Raw genomic sequence first — 24,000 nt, forward strand, 5'->3', positions numbered from 1 at the left:
TATTATTAATAAGAAATTTGCTTGTACATTATGCGAAAAGACATTTTTTGAGAAATATAAGTTGAAAATACATATTAGAACTCATACGGGAGAAAAATCATATCACTGTCAGAAATGTCAGAAATGTTTTAGTGCCAAGGGAAATTTAGTACAACATGAAAAGAGACATAATATTATTAATAAGGAGTTTGCTTGTACATTATGCAAAAAGACATTTTTTGAGAAATATAAGTTGAAAAAACATACTAGAACTCATACGGAAGAGAAATTATATCAGTGTCAGAAATGTCAGAAATGTTTTAGTGCCAAGGGAATTTTAGTACAACATGAAAAGAGACATAATATTATTAATAAGAAGTTTGCTTGTACGATATGTGGAAAATTTTTTTTTGAGAAATGGGAGATGAAAAAACATACTAGAACTCATACGGAAGAAAAACTATATCAGTGTCAGAAATGTCAGAAATGTTTTAATGCCAAGGAATATTTAGTACAACATGATATATATATATATATATATATATATATATATATATATATATATATATATATATATATATATATATATATATATATATATATATAGGGAAGTACCACCTCTATAGCTGGAATGGGGACCCTCATCCTCAGAGAAGACAATAAACGTACCTCAGGGAAAACTCAAGGTTCTCCCCGGAGCTGTTTGAATATTTTCTTCTCCTACCACCCCCTATATATTTTATATTCTATGTGAACATTTATTAATAAACAAAATACATTTACAGAAAAAAACATAAACATGAATACAATGGCACAATGTATCAAAGATCATGAATTTCCTCCAGCTCCTCCGAGGCTGGACGTGAGCCAAGTATGCAGCAAGCATTTCCCCTCTGGATGGCGACGCTGAGGCGCTGGAACATGAAAGTGGCTGCCCTTGGGTCCCTGGTGGTGTCGATGAGTCTGGAACCCAATTCTTTAAGGAAACGTGTGGCATTTTTTCCCCATGATCCCAAGGTCTCTGATCCCACTGGGACAAATTGATACTGTTGGCTAATGTCCCTGTACTTGCTGATCTTGTACTCCTCCCTGTGGTCAGCAGCTCCTCCCTGTCGCCCCACACTGTGATGGATATAGGTGTCAGCCAGTGTGGACACACAGGTATAGTCCCATGCTAAGAGCTTGCCATTCTTCCAAGGATAGATGGTGATCCCGTCGGGGCGGTTTGCTGGGTTGTGGGTATTGTTTGCTGCAAGTGATCGTGGCTCCCTCTCGGCAGGGCATCCAGCTGTAGCAAGGGTTCTCTTAATGATGTCGTTGACCTCATTGTGTCTTGCATGCCAGCCCTTGGTTTTGGAACAGTTAAGACCATGTAGACCGTATTGGTCTGCTTGCACTTCGCCGCAAATACACATATATTCTGTGTGAATTGGGGCAGCAAGGCGCAGAGCCACTGCAATACGGAGGGTCTTAGGGTCGAGTCGCGTTCCCATTGCCGATATGGGAACTGTTTGGAGGAAGTCCCCGGAGTGAGGTGCACTCACAGCCTGGAGACGGGCAATCTCCCTATCTGATGTTGCAGCCCTGAGCATGTTGGCAAGCACCTTTTCAGCAATTGGGCCATCCCAGCTTGACTGTTTGTGAGCCAGTGCTGCACTAGGGTTTGGTGCTGGAGCAGCAAGAGTCTCCCATTCGGTGATGGCACTGGCATAGCTAGGGTCTTCTATTCCTGCTGAGTCACTGAGGGTGTCAGGAAGAATTTGTCTTATCAACTCGTTTGATGCAATGGAAGAGGATAGGAAAGCTGGTAGAGCAATCTGGGAGGATCTGCGTACTCCTAGCCCTCCAAGCCTGACCGGAAGTGAGGCTTGCAACCACTGTCCATCGTCAAGGGAAAGATTCAATACACTCTCTAGCATGGCCTTCAGGAGAGAGTCATATTCCTTGAGTTTTGGACTGCTGAAGGCTGGGGAGCATCTCAGAAAATAGGTAAGTTTTGGGATTGACAGGCACCTGGTGAGTAGGTAGAAGGCATCGTGTGTGTCAATGTCTTTCATCCTGCTTTCCATCGTCCGGAGGTCTGAGACTTTTTTTCCTAGGATCAGATCGATGGCATTGGACCCAAGAGGAGCACCGAGGAGAGTGCTATTGGCTGGATCAATGGCTCGTGCTCCTGGTAAAACGGCACTAATATTCTGGATCATCTGTTGATTGGTAGAAACTATTTCACATTTGGTGGGGTTTAAAGAAAGGCCCAGGCTTTCTCCCATGTCTTTAATTTTACTGATGTCCTCTAGGAGAGATTCTGTTGTGCCAGCTAGGGTACCGTCGTCCAGGAACCAGATATTGAGCTCGCTGGAGAGTGCCTCCGTGACTTCCTTGATGACCAAACAAAATAGAAAGGGGGCGAGAGGGTCCCCCTGTTGCACGCCCTCACACGAGTCAATTTCATGGTCCCCAAACAATAGTTTGGAAGTCACACTATAACACGATTCTATGAAGGGATAAAGGGAAGGGAAGTTTCTATAAACTGCTTGGAGAGCAGCATCCCTTCTGACTGAGTTGAAAGCATTGGCAAAGTCCAATTTGACCAAGGCTTTTTCATAGGACATGTTTTTGATATATACTCGTGCTGCGTGGGCAGCTGCTTCACAGCCCTGTTGAACGCCGAAACCGAGCTGAGTTGGTTTCAGCATTGCAGCAGCCTCTTGACTCACCCTTCTTACTGCAGCCTTGGCGACTAGGCGCCGAAGGGTGTTACCCACTGCAATGGGCCTGATTCCGCCATCCTTTTTCCGGAGGGCACACAATGAGGCACCAAAGAAAAAGGGTCTGATGGCCTCTGGGACACTGCCAGCCAGGCACAGGTTGGAAAATTTGGTGAGTTCAGACAGCAGCCTCTCTGAAACCTCACCAAGTGCTGGATTGAGTATTTGTTTTAAGTGTTGAGGCCTTAAACCGGTGAAACCTCCTGCTGAACCCTGTGGAAATGACATAGCAGCTTTATACACATCAGCATCCTGTAAGGTTAGATGTTCTTCGCCTGCTGCAATGTCAGGGAGGTCAATGTTGGTACTGGGAGCCCTGGGTGGATGTTTGTCCTTCAGAGCTTGCGCCGTGCTGACGTCCTTGGGAGCGATGGTATCCTCACTGGTTATAAGTCTCAAAGCTCCAATAGTATTACCCTCTTCTATTTTTTTGCTAATTTGGGCTCTGATTTTTGAGGTGTCGGGTGTCCTGTTGTTGGCATTTGCCCGGCGGGTGTTTGTCGCCCTAGGGGGGAGACGGACGAGGTTGTCATCCCTTGGGAATGCATTTATTGCCCTAATAACATGTGTTGCTAGTGACTTGTCCCTCCTTGGTGGGACAGCCAAACAGGCATTGCCAAAAAGCAGCAAGTTGTGCCAGGATCTGTTGTTTGAAGGAGCATCGTTGACTTTCTTCAGAAGGTCAGTGAATTTGCTAGCAGCTTGAGGGCGAGCTGCTTTGGGGATGTGTGTCAGAGTCCTGGTGGATGTTAATTTGATTGCAGATTTGAGGTCCTCTGTAGAGGTGAAGTCACGGTAGCTGTCAGCCCTGTCTGCTGGGGGAGGCTGTTGGTTGTTCTCATTTGGAGCTCTCCTGGAGCCTAGACATCCATTGTGTGCACGGATGTTGCCAGATGTGGGATTGAGTGCACATTCCCTGTGGCACACCCGGCAGATGCCTCGTGAACGACAGCTTTGGCTCTGTCGTGAAGATTCCTGGGAACCCGCGACTACTTGTGACATTTGCTGATATCGTGGGGGTGGGAGGCCGCCAGCTGTGGGGTGACGGGTGAAGGACAACATGGATGCATGGGGTATGAGGGTAGGGGAGTAGTGAGCAGCGGAACTTGTAATTGGTGGGACACTAAATGGCAACACCCTTGGTCAGGAAGTCAGTGGTCCTAGGCTGGGATGAGGGGAGGGGACCTGGGATAGGGGGCGGAGGGAGTGGCCCTGTGTGTTCGCTCAAGATGCACATCACTGACTAACTTTTGCTAATTGTTATACACTTATTGTTCCATTTAGAAAAAACCCTCGCCATTTGGCACATTAATCACCACAGATTACCAAAACTATTATCCAGAGAGTTGATGAGGGGTTGTTGAGAAGGTTCGGTCATGTAGAGAGGGTGTAACAAAATAGAATGACTTCCAAAGTGTATAAATCTGCAGTGGAGGGATGAGGGTAGGGGTCGGCCTAGGAATGACTGGATGGAAGGAGGGGGTGAAGGAGGTTTGTGCCCAATATGCAGACTCTCTGCATAATACTGACACCACACATAGCCTTTAAACACGATATCTCCACTGCCTTCAGCCTTCTTCGTGTTGCAATATTCACTATTCATGCTTCGCACCTATTTAACATCATTGGTACCATTGTAATCTCCTACAGCCCCCTCTTCCTATCTTGCCAGCACCCGATCATTTACTTCTCTTACAATATTTTGGATAACCATAGTGGCATTATGAATGCCTAGTTCTATTATTATGGGAAAATCTGTCTGTCTCTTACATACTCTAACATGAGCCTCACAATATTCGTAAAAAGCTCTTAACTGCTTTCAGTAACGTATAATTCATTCCATTCACCTGCAAAAACTTGCCACATTGTTCCCTTATCCAAATTATGTCTTTTCCAAATCCACAAATGCAACAAAAACCTCTTTACCCTTATCTAAATGCTGTTCATCTATATACTTCATTGTAAACACACGCCCAAATGTGCGATCCTACACTCAGTCTTACGCTTAATATTTTCAATAATAACTCGACCATACACTTTACCAGGTATACTCAACAGGCTTATTTCCCTATAATTTTTACACTCTCTTTAATCATTAGCTACCTTTCCCTAGCTCATACATTTATTAAATAAAAGTGCCAGCCATTCCAAATCTATATTTATATTTACCTGGAGTTTACCTGGAGAGAGTTCCGGGGGTCAACGCCCCCGCGGCCCGGTCTATGACCAGGCCTCCTGGTGGATCAGAGCCTGATCAACCAGGCTGGCTGTACACAATCCAATGTACGAGCCACAGCCCGGCTGGTCAGGTACCGACTTTAGGTGCTTGTCCAGTACCAGTTTGAAGACTTCCAGGGGTCTATTGGTAATCCCCCTTATGTATGCTGGGAGGCAGTTGAACAGTCTCGGGCCCCTGACACTTATTGTATTGTCTCCTAACGTGCTAGTGACACCCCTGCTTTTCATTGGGGGGATGTTGCATCGTCTGCCAAGTCTTTTGCTTTCGTTGTGAGTGATTTTCGTGTGCAAGTTCGGTATTAATCCCTCTAGGATTTTCCAGGTGTATATAATCATGTATATCTCCCGCCTGCGTTCCATGGAGTACAGGTTTAGGAACTTCAAGCGCTCCCAGTAACTGAGGTGTTTTATCTCCGTTATGTGCGCCGTGAAGGTTCTCTGTACAATTTCTAGGTCAGCAATTTCACCTGCCTTGAAGGGTGCTGTTAGCGTGCAGCAATATTCCAGCCTAGATAGAACAAGTGACCCGAAGAGTGTCATCATGGGCTTTACCCAATTTGATTCTTCCCACTGCCTGACGTACCTCCCTGTCAATCACATCTGTCTCTTCCTCTCTTCAACAAGATGATATACCTCCCTGACCAATGCACGAAATCACAGCTTCCCTATCTACATCAACATTTAACAGATCCTCAAAATATTCCATCGGTCTTCCTGATACCTCCAACTCTCCATCAAATAACTTTCCTCTCCTAGTTTTAACTGTTAAATCCATTCCTTCCCTAGGTATTTTCAACTTATTAATCTCGCTCCAAAACTTTTCCTTATTCTCAGCAAAATATTTGAAAGCTATTCACCCACCTCACCCTTTTATATTCCAACACCACTCTCCTAACCTCTCTTTTTCTCTCTATATACTCCTTCCTCATTATATCACTTCTACTTTGTAAATACCTCTCATATGCTAACTTTTCCTATCTTACTACTCTCTATACTTCATTATTCCACCAAACGGTCCGCTTATCCCCCACCCAAGTCTTCTATATCCACAAACATCCTCTGAACCCCTCATACCTCTTCAAGCTCGTTGAATATTCTCCCACTTGCCATATTTCTACCAATAATTGTTTATTTCTTACCCAGACTGCCTCCTCTATAATTTACAAACTTTCATCTTTGTCTCTTATTTTCTAGTACCATTCTCTTTATACCCCATTTACCATTTACTCACACGGTAGCTTCAACACAAAAAAATAATCTGATATATTTGTTACCTCCTCTATAGAAATGTATGTCCTGAAGCCAACCTGTCAACATTTTATCTACTAATACATAGTCTAACAAAGTACTGACATTACTCTCTATATCATATCTTGTATACTTTTATTTTTCAAATCTCTTTTCATACTAAGGTTAATCAAAGGTTCCCAATTATCATTTAGCCCTGGACACCTGAACAAACATACTGCTTTTCTATAACTGTTTCTCCCACTTTGGCATTTAGGTCCTCTTCCAGAATTACACTGTCATTTGGTTGAAAACTCTCTAAACACTGACTTAACATCTCCAAAAATCTCCGTCCTTTACATTCCTCTCTTCTCCAGGTTCATAAAAAGTTATTATAACACACTTTTCGCATCCGAATATTATTTTAATCCACATATCCCGTGAATATATTCATTTATATTACTTCTTCTCCTTCCATAACTGATCCTTTAACATTATCGCTACCCCTTCCTTACCTATAACTTTCTCAGATACTGTTCACTTCATCTCATTTATTTCTCCCCAGTGAAACTTCTTTCTCCCGCTTCAGCTTTGTTTCCCTTAGAGTTAAGACATCCAACTTCATTTCATCATAACACTGGCAATCATCCTCTTCTTATCATCTTCTCTCCATCCATACACATTCAAACATCACAGTTAAAAAAAGTTTCTCTTCTTATTTTTAGTAATATATATAATTTATAGCATTTTATTCACCACCTATGACACATGTCTTACGGCGGAAATATTTTGCTCCACTTACCCATGAAGGTGAAATGAAATTGACAAGAACAAAAAACTTTTAAGAAAAATATCCCCAGACATCATAGCAGTCACAGAAACAAAACTCGCTGAGACAATAACAGACACAATCTTCCCAACAGGATATCAGATCCTGAGGAAAGATAGAAGGAGTAGAGGGGGAGGAGGGGTTGCACTGCTCATAAAACACCGATGGGGATTTGAGGAAATGGAAGGCATGGACATGATTGGAGAAAGAGACTACATTGTAGGTACAATTCAGTCCGGAGAACATAAAGTAGTCATTGGAGTGATGTATAACCCACCACAGAACTGCAGGAGGCCAAGAGAGGAGTACGAAGAAAACAACAGGGTGATGGTGGACACACTGGCTGAGGTGGCAAGAAGAGCTCACTCGAGCAGAGCAAAGTTACTGGTAATGGGCGATTTCAACCACAGGGAGATCGACTGGGAAAACCTGGAGCCACATGGGGGTCCCGAAACATGGAGAGCCAAGATGATGGATGTGGTACTTGAAAACCTCATGCATCAACATGTCAGGGACACAACCAGAGAGAGAGGGGAGGATGAGCCAGCAAGACTGGATCTTGTGTTCACCCTGAGCAGTTCAGACATTGAGGACATCACTTATGAGAGGCCCCTTGGAGCTAGCGATCATGTGGTTCTGAGTTTTGACTATATAGTAGAGTTACAAGTGGAGAAGGTAACAGGAACTGAAGGGGAAAGGCCAAACTATAAAAGGGGGGACTACACAGGTATGAGAAACTTCCTGCAGGAGGTTCAGTGGGACAGAGAAATGGTAGGAAAATCAGTAAACGAGATGATGGAATATGTGGCAACAAAGTGCAAGGAGGCAGAGGAAAGTTTTGTTCCCAAGGGAAACAGAAATAATAGGAAGACCAAAACGAGTCCTTGGTTTACCCGAAGGTGTAGGGAGGCAAAAACTAAGTGCAACAGAGAATGGAAAAGGTACAGGAGGCATAGGACCCAGGAAAACAAGGAGATTAGTAGAAGAGCCAGAAACGAGTATGCACAGATAAGGAGGGAGGCCCAGCGACAGTATGAAAACGACATAGCATCGAAAGTCAAATCTGACCCGAAACTGCTGTATAGCCACATTAGGAGGAAGACAACAGTCAAGGACCAGGTGATAAGGCTGAGGAAAGAAGGTGGAGAACTCACAAGAAACGATCAAGAGGTATGTGAGGAGCTCAACACGAGATTTAAGGAAGTATTTACAGTAGAGACAGGAAGGACTCTGGGGGGACAGACCAGATGGGGACACCAGCAAGGAATACACCAACAAGTGTTGGACGACATACATACAGATGAGGAGGAGGTGAAGAAACTGCTAAGGGACATCGATACCTCAAAGGCAATGGGACCGGACAACATCTCCCCGTGGGTCCTTAGAGAGGGAGCAGATATGTTGTGCGTGCCACTTACCACAATCTTCAACACATCCCTGGAAACTGGGCAACTACCTGAGGTATGGAAGACGGCAAATGTAGTTCCCATTTTTAAAAAAGGAGACAGAAAAGAGGCACTAAACTATAGACCTGTGTCATTGACGTGTATAGTATGCAAAATTATGGAGAAGATTATCAGGAGGAGAGTGGTGGAGCACCTGGAACGGAACAGGAGTATAAATGCCAACCAGCACGGATTCACGGAAGGCAAATCCTGTGTCACAAACCTTCTGGAGTTTTATGATAAAGTAACAGAAGTAAGACAAGAGAGAGAGGGGTGGGTTGATTGCATCTTCTTGGACTGCAAGAAGGCCTTTGACACAGTTCCTCACAAGAGATTAGTGCAGAAGCTAGAGGATCAGGCGCATATAACAGGAAGGGCACTGCAATGGATCAGAGAATACCTGACAGGGAGGCAACAACGAGTCATGGTACGTAATGAGGTATCACAGTGGGCACCTGTGACGAGCAGGGTCCCACAGGGGTCGGTCCTAGGACCAGTGCTATTTTTGGTATATGTGAATGACATGATGGAAAGGATAGACTCAAAAGTGTCCCTGTTTGCAGATGATGTAAAGTTAATGAGGAGAATTAAATCTGATGAGGACCAGGCAGGACTTCAAAGAGACCTGGACAGGCTGGACACCTGGTCCAGCAACTGGCTTCTCGAATTTAATCCTGCCAAATGTAAAGTCATGAAGATCGGGGAAGGGCAAAGAAGACCGCAGACGGAGAATAGGCTCGGTGGCCAAAGACTACAAACCTCACTCAAGGAGAAAGAAATTGGGGTGAGTATAACACCGAGCATGTCTCCAGAAGCACACATCAATCAGATAACTGCTGCAGCATATGGGCGCCTGGCAAACCTGAGAACAGCATTCCGATACCTCAGTAGGGAATCATTCAAGACTCTATACACCGTGCACGTCAGGCCCATGCTGGAGTATGCAGCACCAGTTTGGAACCCACACCTGATCAAACACCTCAGGAAATTAGAGAAAATGCAAAGGTTTGCAACAAGGCTAGTTCCAGAGATCAGAGGAATGTCCAACGAAGAAAGGTTAAGGAAAATCGGCCTGACGACACTGGAGGACAGGAGGGTCAGGGGAGACATGATAACGACATATAAAATACTGCGTGGAATAGACAAGGTGGACAAGGACAGGATGTTCCAGGGAGGGGACACAGAAACAAAAGGTCACAATTGGAAGTTGAAGACTCAGGTGAATCAGAGGGATGTTACGAAATATTTCTTCAGTCATAGAGTTGTCAGGCCGTGGAATAGCCTAGAAAGTGACGTAGTGGAGGCGGGAACCATACATAGTTTTAAGACTAGGTTTGATAAAGCTCATAGAGCAGGGAGAGAGGGCCCAGCAGCAATCAGTGAAGAGGCGGGGCCAGGAGCTAGGACTCGATCCCTGCAACCACAAATAGGTGTACACACACACACACACACACACACACACACACACACACACACACACACACACACACACACACACACACACACACACACACACACACACACACACACACACACACACACACACACACACACACACACACACACACACACACACACACACACACACACACACACACACACACACACACACACACACAGTCAGTCAGCAGACGTGGGTCACAAGGCTCCGAGAACTTTAGTGGTTTTTAAGTCGTGCAGTAACTGCTAGCAGTAATCAGTGGTAGTGACAACGTCAGTGAACAATCCTACGAGTGATAACCAGAGTTATTAGTTAAAAAAAGTCGAGAGGAAGCCTGAAATCTTTAATATTTCAAAGTGTCAAACCGTTAGTGGCTAGTAGGCTTCTGTTGCTACACAGATTCAAATATACAAAGATTCAAGTGAGTGTGGAAGCGGGTGTTCAAGAATTTCGAGAGATTGGATAACAAGTGAAATGTGGGGCACCATACAGTGAGAGTGAAAAAGTTAATAAGCAAAAGTAGAAAGGAAAAATATAATATATAACAAGGGAAGGTGGCAGTAGGCCTGCTGAAACAGTGACGTCACAACAGTTGTGTGACATTATACATATAAAGTGTAACACCGAATGTGAAGTGTATTCCAATATAAGTGAAGTGTATTCTATCATAAGTGACATTGAGGGACGCGGGATGCATGAGCATATACGGTTATAAAGATCACGGGTGAAGAATTTTCAAAATAGTGATAGAAGGCGTGTGTACGACGACTACGTCATCAGCATCTGGCAACTTGTCATCGCATCACTGCCAGCTTAAGTATCACTCACCTGTTGGGGTTGTTTTGGGGGTTCTGAATCCTGCCTTGCGTCACTGTTAGATACTGGTCACTCACTCCTGCAAGCTATTACCAGAATTAGAGCAGAAATAGCATAGATAAGGTGAAGATAGTGTTGACTAGCGAGGAGCAGCCTAGCGAGGGGAAGCCTAGTGAGGGTGACGTCAGACACTCCTAGAAGCTGAGACAAGCTAAATTTTACAACCTAATTACTTTCTGTGTTTTATAAGTAGAAGTGATAAGTGCTAGAATCACTGTTGGTAGTTTTAGAAATACGGGTATTACTACTGATATTTATTAGCAGTATGAATACTTAGAAGTGGGGGCACACATACACACGTGCACACACACACACACACACACACACACACACACACACACACACACACACACACACACACACACACACACACACACACACACACACACACACACACACACACACACACACACACACACACACACACACACACACACACACACACACACACACCCATATACAGGATTTCACATCTTCCTGTGAAGTGACCCTCTAACACTTCCTTCCTTCCTGTGAAGTGATCCTCTAACCCTTCCTTCCCCCCCCCCCCCCCCCTCCCTCTCCTCTCTCCTCTCTCTATCTCTCTCTTTCTCTCTCTCTCTCTCTCTCTCTCTCTCTCTCTCTCTCTCTCTCTCTCTCACACTCTCTCTCTCTCTCTCTTCCTCTCCTCTCTGTCTCTCTCTCTCTCTCTCTCTCTCTCTCTCTCTCTCTCTCTTCCTCTCTCTCTCTCTCTCCCTCTCCCTCCCTTTCCCCCTCTCTCTCCCCCTCTCTCTCTTCCTCTCTTTCTCTCTCTCTTCCTATTCTCTCTCTCTCCCTCTCTTCCCTTGTCACTCCCCCCCTCTCTTACCTTTTCCCTCTCTCTCTCACTTTCTCCCCCTTTTCCCCTCCTTCTACCCTCCCCTTCTCTCTCTTTCTCCCTCTCTCTCACTCTCTCCCCTTTTTTCTTTTTCACTTTCTCTTTTACTAAAAAAAAAAAAAAAAAAAAAAAATGGTTGGGACTCGCAGGAATCAGGGATCAGATGACAATGGTACTGGTAGGGAGGAATGGATGGAGGAGCAGTGGAAAAGGATAGAGCAAGAATGGGAGAGAAAATTAGGAGAGCTTTCTGAAAAAATGGAGAAAGAGCTCTCTGTGAAATGGGAAAAGAGGTTGGAGAAGGAGACGAAGAATTGGGAGGCACAAGTCGAAACTGCAGTAGCCAGGGTAAAGGTCCTAGAATTTGAGGTAAACAGGCTGAAGCAAGTCTCAGGGGTAGTGACCAGAGAAGACACACCATACGAAGCTGAGAGGCTGAACAGGAAGGAAGGAGATATGAAATATGCTAAGGTCCTATCAGCCTGCAAAGAAGGGCCAGGGAGTGGAAGGGAAGAGCAGATGGGTGCAGATGGAGAGGGAGATAGGTCGAATGCTGAGGCACAACCATGCTACCAAGAGCCACTGGAAAAATCAAGGGAGAAAATGACCACATACAGACAGGAACCAGAGTCACAGAGGGAGAGGCAATGGGAGGAGGAAAGGGCAAAATCAGTGTTTATCCATGGGCTTCGGGAGAGAGAGGAAAGGACACACACTGAAAGACGGCAGGAAGAAAGAAAGGAGATTGAGAAAATCATCACGGAAATAGGGGGAGAAGACATGGACGAGATTGTAAATTTTCAGAGAATAGGGGGGTACTTGAAGGGGAGAAACCGACCGATCAAGCTGATTCTCAGGACAGAAACAGTGCGGAACAGGATCCTCCAAGAAAAACCACGGTTGAGAAGCTCGGAAGAGTACAAGAAGGTGTTCCTAGACAGAGACAGAACACAAAAAGAGAGACAGCAGCTGAGGGAGAGGACAAAAAAGCGAAAGGAGCTAGGAAAGGAGACAAGGATGGAACCAGCAGAGGTCAGTCAGAGCAGAACAGAGCAGCAAGAGCAAGCACACACACAACTATCCTCAGAACCCCACAACCTATCACACCATCCCAACACACAATACAATCCATACCCACAGCTTCCACCCAACCCCCAACCATAGAATCCCACAGTATGCTACCAGGTCTCCCACCCCCACAGGCCCCCCAAACCACAGTGTTGGAAAGGAAACTGAAGGTATGGTACACAAACGCTGATGGAATAACAAACAAGTGGGAGGAGTGGCACGAAAGAGTCAAAGAGGCATCACCAGACATCATAGCAATCACAGAAACCAAGCTTACAGGTATGATAACAGATGCCATCTTCCCAACGGGATACCAGATCCTGAGGAAAGACAGAAGGAACAGGGGGGGGGGGAGGAGTGGCATTGCTGATCAAACACCGATGGAATTTTGATGAGCTGGAGAGAGGAGACAGCGGAGAAGAAAGTGATTGCATAGCGGGAACGCTTCACTCTGGAGGTCCCAAGGTGATAATTGCAGTGATGTATAACCCACCACAGAACAGCAGGAGGCCAAGGCAAGAGTATGACGAGAGCAATAGAGCGATGGTTGACACACTGGCTGCAGTGGCCAGAAGAGCTCATACATGCAGGGCAAAGCTCCTGATCATGGGCGACTTTAACCACAAGGAGATCGAATGGGAGAACTTGGAGCCACATGGGGGCCAAGATACATGGAGGGCTAAGATGATGGAGGTGGTACTGGAAAACTTCATGTACCAACACGTAAGGGACACTACAAGAGAGAGAGGAGAGGATGAACCAGCAAGACTGGACTTAGTATTCACCTTGAGTAGTGCAGATATTGAGGACATCACATATGAAAGACCCCTTGGGGCCAGCGATCATGTGGTTTTGAGCTTCGAATACACAGTAGAGCTACAAGTGGAGGGGGAAGCAGGAAGGCCAGGACGAATGAAACCAAACTACAGGAAAGGGGACTACACAGGAATGAGGAACTTCCTGAATGAGGTTCAGTGGGACAGAGAACTGGCAGGGAAACCAGTTAATGAGATGATGGAATATGTAGTCACAATGTGCAAGGAGGCTGAGGAGAGGTTTGTACCCAAGGGTAACAGGAATAATGAAAAAGCCAGGATGAGCCCATGGTTCACTCAAAGATGCAAGGAGGCAAAAACCAAGTGTGCTAGGGAATGGAAGAAATATAGAAGGCAAAGGACCCAGGAGAATAAGGAGAGCAGTCGTAGAGCCAGAAACGAATATGCACAGATAAGAAGGGAGGCCCAACGTCAATATGAAAACGACATAGCAGCAAAAGCCAAATCTGACCCGAAGCTGTTATACAGCCACATCAGGAAGAAAACAACCGTCAAGGACCAGGTAATCAGGCTAAGGAAGGAAGGAGGAGAGACAACAAGAAATGACAGTGAAGTATGTGAGGAACTCAACAAGAGATTCAAAGAAGTGTTCACAGAGGAGACAGAAGGGGCTCCAGAAAGACGGAGAGGTGGGGTACACCACCATGTGCTGGACACAGTACACACAACCGAGGAAGAAGTGAAGAGGCTTCTGAGTGAGCTAGATACCTCAAAGGCAATGGGGCCAGATAACATCTCTCCATGGGTCCTGAGAGAGGGAGCAGAGGCGCTATGTGTACCCCTAACAACAATATTCAATACATCTATCGAAACAGGGAGATTGCCTGAGGCATGGAAGACAGCAAATGTGGTACCAATCTTTAAAAAAGGAGACAGACATGAAGCACTAAACTACAGACCAGTGTCACTGACATGTATAGCATGCAAAATCATGGAAAAGATTGTCAGGAGAAGAATGGTGGAACATCTAGAAAGGAATGATCTCATCACCAGCAGACAACATGGTTTCAGAGACGGGAAATCCTGTGTCACAAACCTACTGGAGTTCTATGACATGGTGACAGCAGTAAGACAAGAGAGAGAGGGGTGGGTGGATTGCATTTTCTTAGACTGCAAGAAGGCGTTTGACACAGTACCACACAAGAGATTAGTGCAAAAACTGGAGGACCAAGCAGGAATAACAGGGAAGGCACTGCAATGGATCAGGGAATACTTGTCAGGAAGACAGCAGCGAGTAATGGTACGAGGCGAGGTGTCAGAGTGGGCACCTGTGACCAGCGGGGTCCCACAGGGGTCAGTCCTAGGACCAGTGCTGTTTCTGGTATTTGTGAACGACATGACGGAAGGAATAAACTCCGAGGTGTCACTGTTTGCAGATGACGTGAAGTTGATGAGAAGAGTTCATTCGATCGAAGACCAGGCAGAAATACAAAGGGATCTGGACAGGCTGCAGACCTGGTCCAGCAACTGGCTCCTGGAGTTCAATCCCACCAAGTGCAAAGTCATGAGGATTGGGGAAGGGCAAAGAAGACCGCAGATGGAGTACAGTCTAGGGGGTCAGAGACTACAAACATCACTCAAGGAAAAAGATCTTGGGGTGAGTATAACACCAGGCACATCTCCTGAAGCGCACATCAACCAAATAACTGCTGCAGCATATGGGCGCCTGGCAAACCTCAGAACAGCATTCCGACATCTTAATAAGGAATCGTTCAGGACCCTGTACACCGTGTACGTTAGGCCCATATTGGAGTATGCGGCACCAGTTTGGAACCCACACCTAGCCAAGCATGTAAAGAAACTAGAGAAAGTGCAAAGGTTTGCAACAAGACTAGTCCCAGAGCTAAGAGGTATGTCCTATGAGGAGAGGTTAAGGGAAATCAACCTGACGACACTGGAGGACAGGAGAGATAGGGGGGACATGATAACGACTTACAAAATACTGAGAGGAATTGACAAGGTGGACAAAGACAGGATGTTCCAGAGACTGGACACAGTAACAAGGGGACACAGTTGGAAGTTGAAGACACAGATGAATCAAAGGGATGTTAGGAAGTATTTCTTCAGCCACAGAGTAGTCAGGAAGTGGAATAGTTTGGGAAGCGATGTAGTGGAGTCAGGATCCATACATAGCTTTAAGCAGAGGTACGATAAAGCTCATGGTTCAGGGAGAGTGACCTAGTAGCGACCAGTGAAGAGGCGGGGCCAGGAGCTTGGACTCGACCCCTGCAACCTCAACTAGGTGAGTACAACTAGGTGAGTACACACACACACACACTATTACAACCTAGGATTTCAAATGGCCTGTTATCCCAGGTGTAATGGGAGCAAATAAACACAGTAGAAAAAGTTTAGACTTATATTATCCTTCACCAATTTAGAACAGCAATATGTACACTATGTACAGTGATAAATATAGTGCACTCCACGGTAAGCAAGGCAGAAATAGAAGCCACAAGATAGCAGACCGTGCTTCAACCAGCTCTAGAATGGGAATGACAAGGGCAGACAGGAGAGCGGTATCCACATAACCTCTGCGATTGCCAATCCCACCTTCTTATTGGCTAGAACCTGGTCACTAGTTGAACGATGGGGCCCCATCATCAACTCTTAGCAACCTGGTTCGCTGGTTGGGGGAGATAGCCTGTAAATGAGGGTGTGTCCATGCGCCGAATAAAGGTTACGTACTCTTTGCATGCCACACCCCCACCCCCGAGAAGGCTCAGGATTAGGCTGCCACCTCCCAGTGGTAACCGTGCCGCCATGGCACAAAATAATGGGACCGCCTATCCTCTCCACCATCCAACTCTTAGATAGAGCTCAGCTTTCCTAGTGACCAAAAGCCAAACCCTAAACTCAGAGTGAGACAGCAGTCAGATAGGCCAACATAGGTCCAAGATACAAGCGGACGGTAGCCCGTATCCCCTCACTAAAAAAAAACCCCCACATCAGGGGATAAAAAAAAGAGCTTGAAAGGGGGGTTACCACAAATACATCCTAACCTAAATAAAATATTAAACTAGACTCTTGACAAAGAGTCTGCCAACACATTTTCTTTGCCGGCAATATATTTAATTTTTATGTTGTAGGGCTGCAGCCTGAGCGTCCAACGCATAAGCCTTGTGTTGTGATTCTTCATGGCTTGGAGATAGACTAACGGGTTGTGATCACTGTAGACTGTGACCACCTGCGATGTCTGGCCCACATAAACATCGAAATGCTCCAAAGCCAGTACCAGCGCGAGGGCTTCTTTTTCAATGGTAGAGTAAGCTCTCTGATGTGGCTGGAACTTGGCTGAAAAGTATGCGATTGGCTGCAGCTCCTTGTTCCCGATTTGTAATAGTACCGCCCCAACCCCAGACTCACAAGCATCAACCTGTAATGAAAAAGGTTTGGAGAAGTCTGGAGACAGGAGAATGGGTGCAGAGCACAATAATCTTTTTGCTTTATTAAAAGCAGTGTTACAATCTGAGAGTCCAATTAAAGGGAACTTTATGACTGGTAAGAGAGGTAAGAGGGGCTACAAATATCTGAGAAATTCTTACATAGGTGTTGAGTATCTTCTGTAAAATCCGTGCCTTCAATCATGCCAACTTGAAGAGATTTCCTATCGGCAACACCTAATATGATTCTTCACATCTTTCTTTAATTTTGGCCAATAAAATTCTTTTGTGATTCTATACAAGGTTTTTGTAATTCCTAAGTGACCTCCTAATGACGTATTATGAGCTATATTTAATATCTGAGGTCTATACTTGGTTGGAACCACTAACCTGTCGTATAATTGCCGGCCCTCTATCTCCTTACCAGTCTCAGTGCAGACCAAATAATCATTTTTAACTTCATACTTGACTGGATGACCCAAAGAGGATTTACCCATGGCTGCCTGAAAAGCGAATTTTAAAGAAGGGTCCTTTCGTTGTTCCTCCCGGAAGGACAGTCCCTCGGGCATGGAAACAGAGACATCTGGCAATCCTGCAACCTGGGAATAGGAAGGCTTGATCGGGGTCTGTTCACTTGATTTACGAGACTCCGGCCGGTGTGTCTCATAAAACAACGTGGCTATTCCGAGATCGGAGTCGTCCAAGGATAGGTCAACATTCTCCCCAGACAACCCTTGGGATGTTGCCCGAGTTATGGCCAACACTGGAGAAGCATTAATCATTATAGGTTCAGGACACGAAGTAACAGTAGTAATGTTATTACCCAGTAATAACATGGCATTTTTCATGGGAAATCCTTTTGAGATACCTACAGTCAAGTACCCAGTGTAATATTTGCACTGTACATAAATTTTATGCAAAGGAACAGAATATATAGCTCCTCCATATGCTTCCAATAAAACTGAGGAATTCAAGGAAGTATTCTCTGAAAGGGGTAATATTCCTTCTCTGACAAGTGAGCAATATGCTCCAGTATCTCTAAAGGTATTTACTTTAGTTGGTTCTGAGTTTTCCTGAAGGGAAATAAGACTTTCGCAATAATAAGGGGCCATACCTTTTTCTACTTCTCTAGGGGACATGTTACTAGGGATATTAGAGATTTTCCCGATGGGTTGAGGTTTTTGGGGGCAGTTGGAACTGATGTGACCTACTTTATTACACCTGAAGCAGACGACAGGCTTGCCCTTTACTCCCTGATGACGTTGCAAGTGGTGTCGTTCTGGCTGGTGCCTCTCTGGATATTGTTGTCGAGATGCTCCATAAGTAGTTTGCCTCTCCGCAGGGGGACCATATGTTGAGAAGCGTGGCTCACCAGGTGACTTGGTTGGATGACGTAGACGCTCTCCCTCCGGCTGGCACTTCATTCTCCAATGTTGTCGATCTCTGCTCACGCCAGACTGTTGAAAAGAGAGACGGGACCGCTCGGACAAGGAGCGGTTCGTTTCGAAGGTATCAGCCAACCTGGCCGCCTCCAATGCAGTGGTTAAGTCACGATCCTGCAGAAAGACACGAACCTCTGGTCCCACAGACTCCAGCAGGTTATCAATCAGAATAAGCTGCACCAGCTCCTCAAAGTTAGAGACACCACTCGCTTTATACCAGCTGGTAAAAGCTTTGGTTTGCTGTCTCACAAAGTCCACCAGGGATTGACCAAGCTGCCGCCTGTTCAATTTGAAGGTCTTACGATATTTAGCTGGGATACATGTATATGCTCCCAACACTGTGGTCTTCACTACTTTATAATCAGAGAATTCAGCGTCAGTTAATACCGACGTAAATTCCTGTGCCTTACCCAATAATGCTGTATGAACCAACGCTGCCCAGTGCTGTTCCGGCCACCTCAAGGCTCGAGCCTGATTTTCGAAGCTTTCGAAAAATTGCTCTGGTTCGGCCTCATTGAAGCGGGGAACAAGCTGTACTGCTTTTTGTAAACTGAAATCGTTTACAGAATGCGAAAACTGCCTCCTTTCTCTTTCCCTATCAAATTCTTCCCTTGCGAATGCTCTCTGTTCCCTAGTTTGCTCCAGCGTGATTTTTGCCAGCTCAAGTGCCAACGACGCTGATTCACCTCGAGACAACCCAGCTGCACTATACTGACCATTTTGCTCCGTAGGTGTATCATCTTCCTCATGCGAGAACATGAGTTTTTTCCCTAGCTCCCGTAGAGGGAGGAGTTTGATGTGCCATCTCTTCTTCAATAAGTATGTCAGCAATAAGTGAACGCAGTTGCGCAGCTGTAAGAGTGCGTTTATAGGGAATGCCAATGGAACGAGCAATTTGCCAACAACGCTGTAGGGACAATTTAGGTAGGTTATGCAAAGTATATGCCGACACCAGGCGTCTGACTCGTCTAGGTGGCATAAGTTATTCGCTATGCACAGTACGAATACCCCAACGTAACACGTTAATTTGCAGAACACGCTTAGCTATGCACAGTACGATTGCAGAATACGCATACAAGCAAAGCCGACTGCACACAAGATTGACCGTAGCGAAGCGAGCACACTGAACAAGCTAGTAGCGAGCTGTTGAACGATCACACAATAGCAAGGCTGATCATAAGCAACTGACACGCAAAATTTGTAAAGCGAAGCGAAACAGCAAGCTACACAATGTTCCTGCTACAAGCTTCACCCTAAGCTCAACCGTTTCTCTAAGTCCAGCTCTCGGACAGGCTACCCATATTACAACCTAGGATTTCAAATGGCCTGTTATCCCAGGTGTAATGGGAGCAAATAAACACAGTAGAAAAAGTTTAGACTTATATTATCCTTCACCAATTTAGAACAGCAATATGTACACTATGTACAGTGATAAATATAGTGCACTCCACGGTAAGCAAGGCAGAAATAGAAGCCACAAGATAGCAGACCGTGCTTCAACCAGCTCTAGAATGGGAATGACAAGGGCAGACAGGAGAGCGGTATCCACATAACCTCTGCGATTGCCAATCCCACCTTCTTATTGGCTAGAACCTGGTCACTAGTTGAACGATGGGGCCCCATCATCAACTCTTAGCAACCTGGTTCGCTGGTTGGGGGAGATAGCCTGTAAATGAGGGTGTGTCCATGCGCCGAATAAAGGTTACGTACTCTTTGCATGCCACACATGTACATCATGTACATCATGTACATCATGTACATCATGTACATCAAGCTCATATTCGAGTATGAAGCACCAGTTTGGAATCCATACCTGGCCAAGCACATCATGAAATTAGAGAAAGTGCAAAGCTTCGCAACGATACTAGTGGTGGAGCTAATAGGCATGTCCTACAAGGAGATGGTAAGAGATACACAATATACAAATAAACATCAAATAGAAGAGAGGAGCTTCCGACGACGTTTCGGTCCGACTTGGACCATTTACAAAGTCACACTAACAAAAGGAGAGAAGGAAGGTGTATATATACGCCAGCAGACATTGACGGGAGCAAGAGAGGTAGTAGTTGAGGTAGTAGTAGTGGAGTCAGTCAAATACTAAGAAAGAGGAGCACTGCAAGGGAGCTAGGGGACCACAGAGGGTAGAAACAAGAACACAGAGAGGGGAAAATAATAATAAAGGTAAAATATCCTAGGAAGAAGAAAGAAACCCCAAAGGAGAAAGAGGATTATTATTATAATCAAAAAGAAGCACTAAGCCACAAGGGCTATACAGCAGGAGAAAGAGGAAAGATGAAGGGGGAAGAGGGAGAAGGGAAAAGCTTCAGAACACCAGTGACTTAACCTGATTCTTTTCTTTTTCCCCTTCTCCCTCTTTCCCCTTCCTCTTTCCTCTTTCGCCTTTGAGTTTTCTTTCTTCTGCCTAGGATTTTTTACCTTTATTATTATTTTTCCACCCTCTGGGTTCTTGCTCCTTCCCTCTGAGGGCCCTCTAGCTCCTTTGCAGTGCTCCTTTTTCTTAGTATTTGACTGACTCCACTACTACTACCTCCACTACTACCTCTCTTGCTCCCGTCAATGTCTGCTGGCCTATATATACTCCCTCCTTCTCTCCTTTTGTTAGTGTGATTTTGTAAATAACCAAATCGATACGAAAAGTCGTCGTAAGCTCCTCTCTTCTATGTATGGGTTCTTTGTGTATTGTTCCAGTCACGGTATTGTGACTGGAACAATGACGACAATGGAGAACAGGAGTGATAGGGGGGATATTATATCGACATATAAAATACTGAGAGGAACCGACAAGATGGACAGAGCCAGGATGTTCCAGAGATGGGAAACAGCAACAAGGGGTCACAATTGGAAGTTGAAGACTCAGATGAGTCATAAGGAAGTTAGGAAGTTCTTCTTCAGTCATAGAGTTGTCAGGAAGTGGAATATCCTGGAAAGTGAGGTAGTGGAGGCAGGAACCATACATAGTTTTAAGAAGAGGTTTCATGAAGCTCATGGAGCAGGGAGAGAGAGAACCTGGTAGCGATCAGCGAAGAGGTGGGAACAGGAGCTATGAATCGACCCCTGCAACCACAATTACGTGAGTTACGTGAGTACACTCACACAATCACATACACACAAAAAAATACACACTCACAGACACACACACACACGCATTCACACCTCAAACGACCACACGAAAATACAAAAGTTTTGCATTCATTGGTATCTGAAAAAAAGGGTTCCCAGAGGGCACGATTGAAAAGCCAGGGGACTGGAAGATGAGTCTGGGAAGGAAGACTGGGTAGCAGAGCTCTTGAGAAGCGAACAAGAATGGGAAAGGAAGCTAGAAGATCTTAGAAACAAAATGGAGCAGAGGATGGATGCAGAGGGTAAGAAATGGGAACTACAATTCCTAGCAGCAGATATTAGGATACAGAGCTTAGAGGAGGAACTGAAAAAACTAAAAGAATCTAAAGGATCAATGAGCAGCTCAGGCATTACATCAGGAAGTGCTACATCAGTAACAAACGATGGCCCTAAAGGGAACACAGGAGTTACACTGTACACAAAGGCCCTATCATACCACCATGGAGCCCAGGAAAAGGAGAGGAGTACACCACTAAGAATTGAGGGGACTGCAGGAAATGATGGAATTAATCCATAAGCAGAGACCCTATCAGGCTACCATGCTGCCTGGAAAAAGACTAGGAACACACCAGTAATAAGTGAGGGAAGTGAAGGAACAAAAGTTTTACACAGATGCCCTAAGAGACCACAGCGGTGCCCAGGAAAACCCGAGGAGGCAAAAGGAGAGGGATAACACATAGAAAAAGGATTGAAGAAAGTAAAGCTGCATTGGATCAGGTGAAACAAAGGAAAATGCAACAGATGGATGTTGGGGAGAGGTCAGTCTTTCTTCAATGGCTCCAGGAAGTTGAAGAGGTAACCTACGAAGTAACACACCTTGGGGAGAAAAATATAATCGAAGGTATCATGAAAGCATCAGAAGAGAATGACAATTTGCAACTGAAAAATGTTTTCAGAATAGGGGGGTTCGCAAGGTTAAGAAACCAGCCAAAGTGATTTTCAATTCAGAAACAGCACAAAAGATGATCCTGCAGGAGAAAGAACGACTAAGGGACACATCCACGTTCCAGCAGATGTACCTCGACCACGGCAGAACACGAGAAAAAAGAGAGGGTACAAAGTCGCATGGAGGAAACAGAGGCAAGGATGGAGATAGACAGGAGAACCTGCACACAGGAGGAACAGCAAATACAACCTCCCTCAGAACCACTTACAGAAAGCACTCAACCCCAACAACCCCACTGCAACTAAGCACTCTAATTCAAAACCCATATGCCATTTGCACAGCCCCACCCGCCCCCAACAAACTCCGCTTTCACAGCAACCTCCCCATAGTACCTTGCCAGGTCTCTCGCTTCCCCAACCTTATTGTACCCCCCAGACCACAGTATTAGAAAAGAAGTTGAAAGTTTGGTACACAAACACAGATGGAATAGCAAATAAATGTGAGAAGTGGCACGCAAGAATCATCATACGACTGACAGAAACATAAGAGCATTGATAGAAATGAAAATCATTGGAATGATTACATATGCAATCTTTTCATTGGGATGCCAGATCCTGAGGAAAGATAGAGAGAGCACAGAAGGGAAGGAGGAGTAGCGTTGCTCATTCACAACCAGTGGGTGTTTGAGGAAATGGAAGGAATGGATAGAATGGACAAAAGGACTGCATAGTAGGAGAAATTCAGTTTGTGGACCTTAAGGTGGTAATTGCACTGATTTACAACACGCTACAGAACAGCAGGAGGCCAAGAGAAGAATATGAAGAGAGCAACAGAGCAATGGTGGACACGCTAGCTGAGGTGGCAAGAAAAGCTCACAGGGTACATCAGTGTTACTAGTTAAAGGTGATTTCAGCCACAAGAGGATTGACTTGGAAAACCGGGAGCCACATGGGAAACCAAAATATGGAGAGCCAAGATGATGGAGGTGGTACTGGAAAACCTCCTACATCAACATGTTAGGGACACTACTAGAGAGAGAGGTGAGGATAAACCAGCAAGACTGGACTTCTCATACACCTTGAATAGTTCAGACATCAAGGACATCACATACAAAAGCCCCTTAGGAGCTATTGATCACATGGTTATTAGCTTCGAATACACAGTAGAGTTTTATGTGGAGAAAGAAACAGGAGTAAGATGGGAAAAGTCAAACTACAAAAGTTGGAATTACACAAGCATGAGAAATTTCCAGCAAAAAGTTCAATGGACTACTTGACAACAGAATGCAAGGAGGCAGAGGAGAGGTTTCTCCCAAGGGCATCACAAATAATGGGAAATCAGAACGAGCCCATAGTTCACCCAAAGGTGTAGAGAGGCAAAGACCAAGGAACAGGTGTGCCGTATATTTTTTTGTTATTATTTATATAGGAAGTAGGGAAGTTACCGTCCTGCCAAATAACTGTGGAACTGAAACCTGTAACTGTTGTACATGATGGTAGTATTGCTGGTGTATTTTTTCTGTCTCATAAACACACTGGATAACATACATCTAGTTTTTTCTACTTATTTCTAAATAGCTCTTGTT

The sequence above is a fragment of the Cherax quadricarinatus genome, unplaced genomic scaffold, assembly GCF_038502225.1.
Source record: "Cherax quadricarinatus isolate ZL_2023a unplaced genomic scaffold, ASM3850222v1 Contig1592, whole genome shotgun sequence".
Classification (NCBI taxonomy): Eukaryota; Metazoa; Arthropoda; class Malacostraca; order Decapoda; family Parastacidae; genus Cherax; species Cherax quadricarinatus.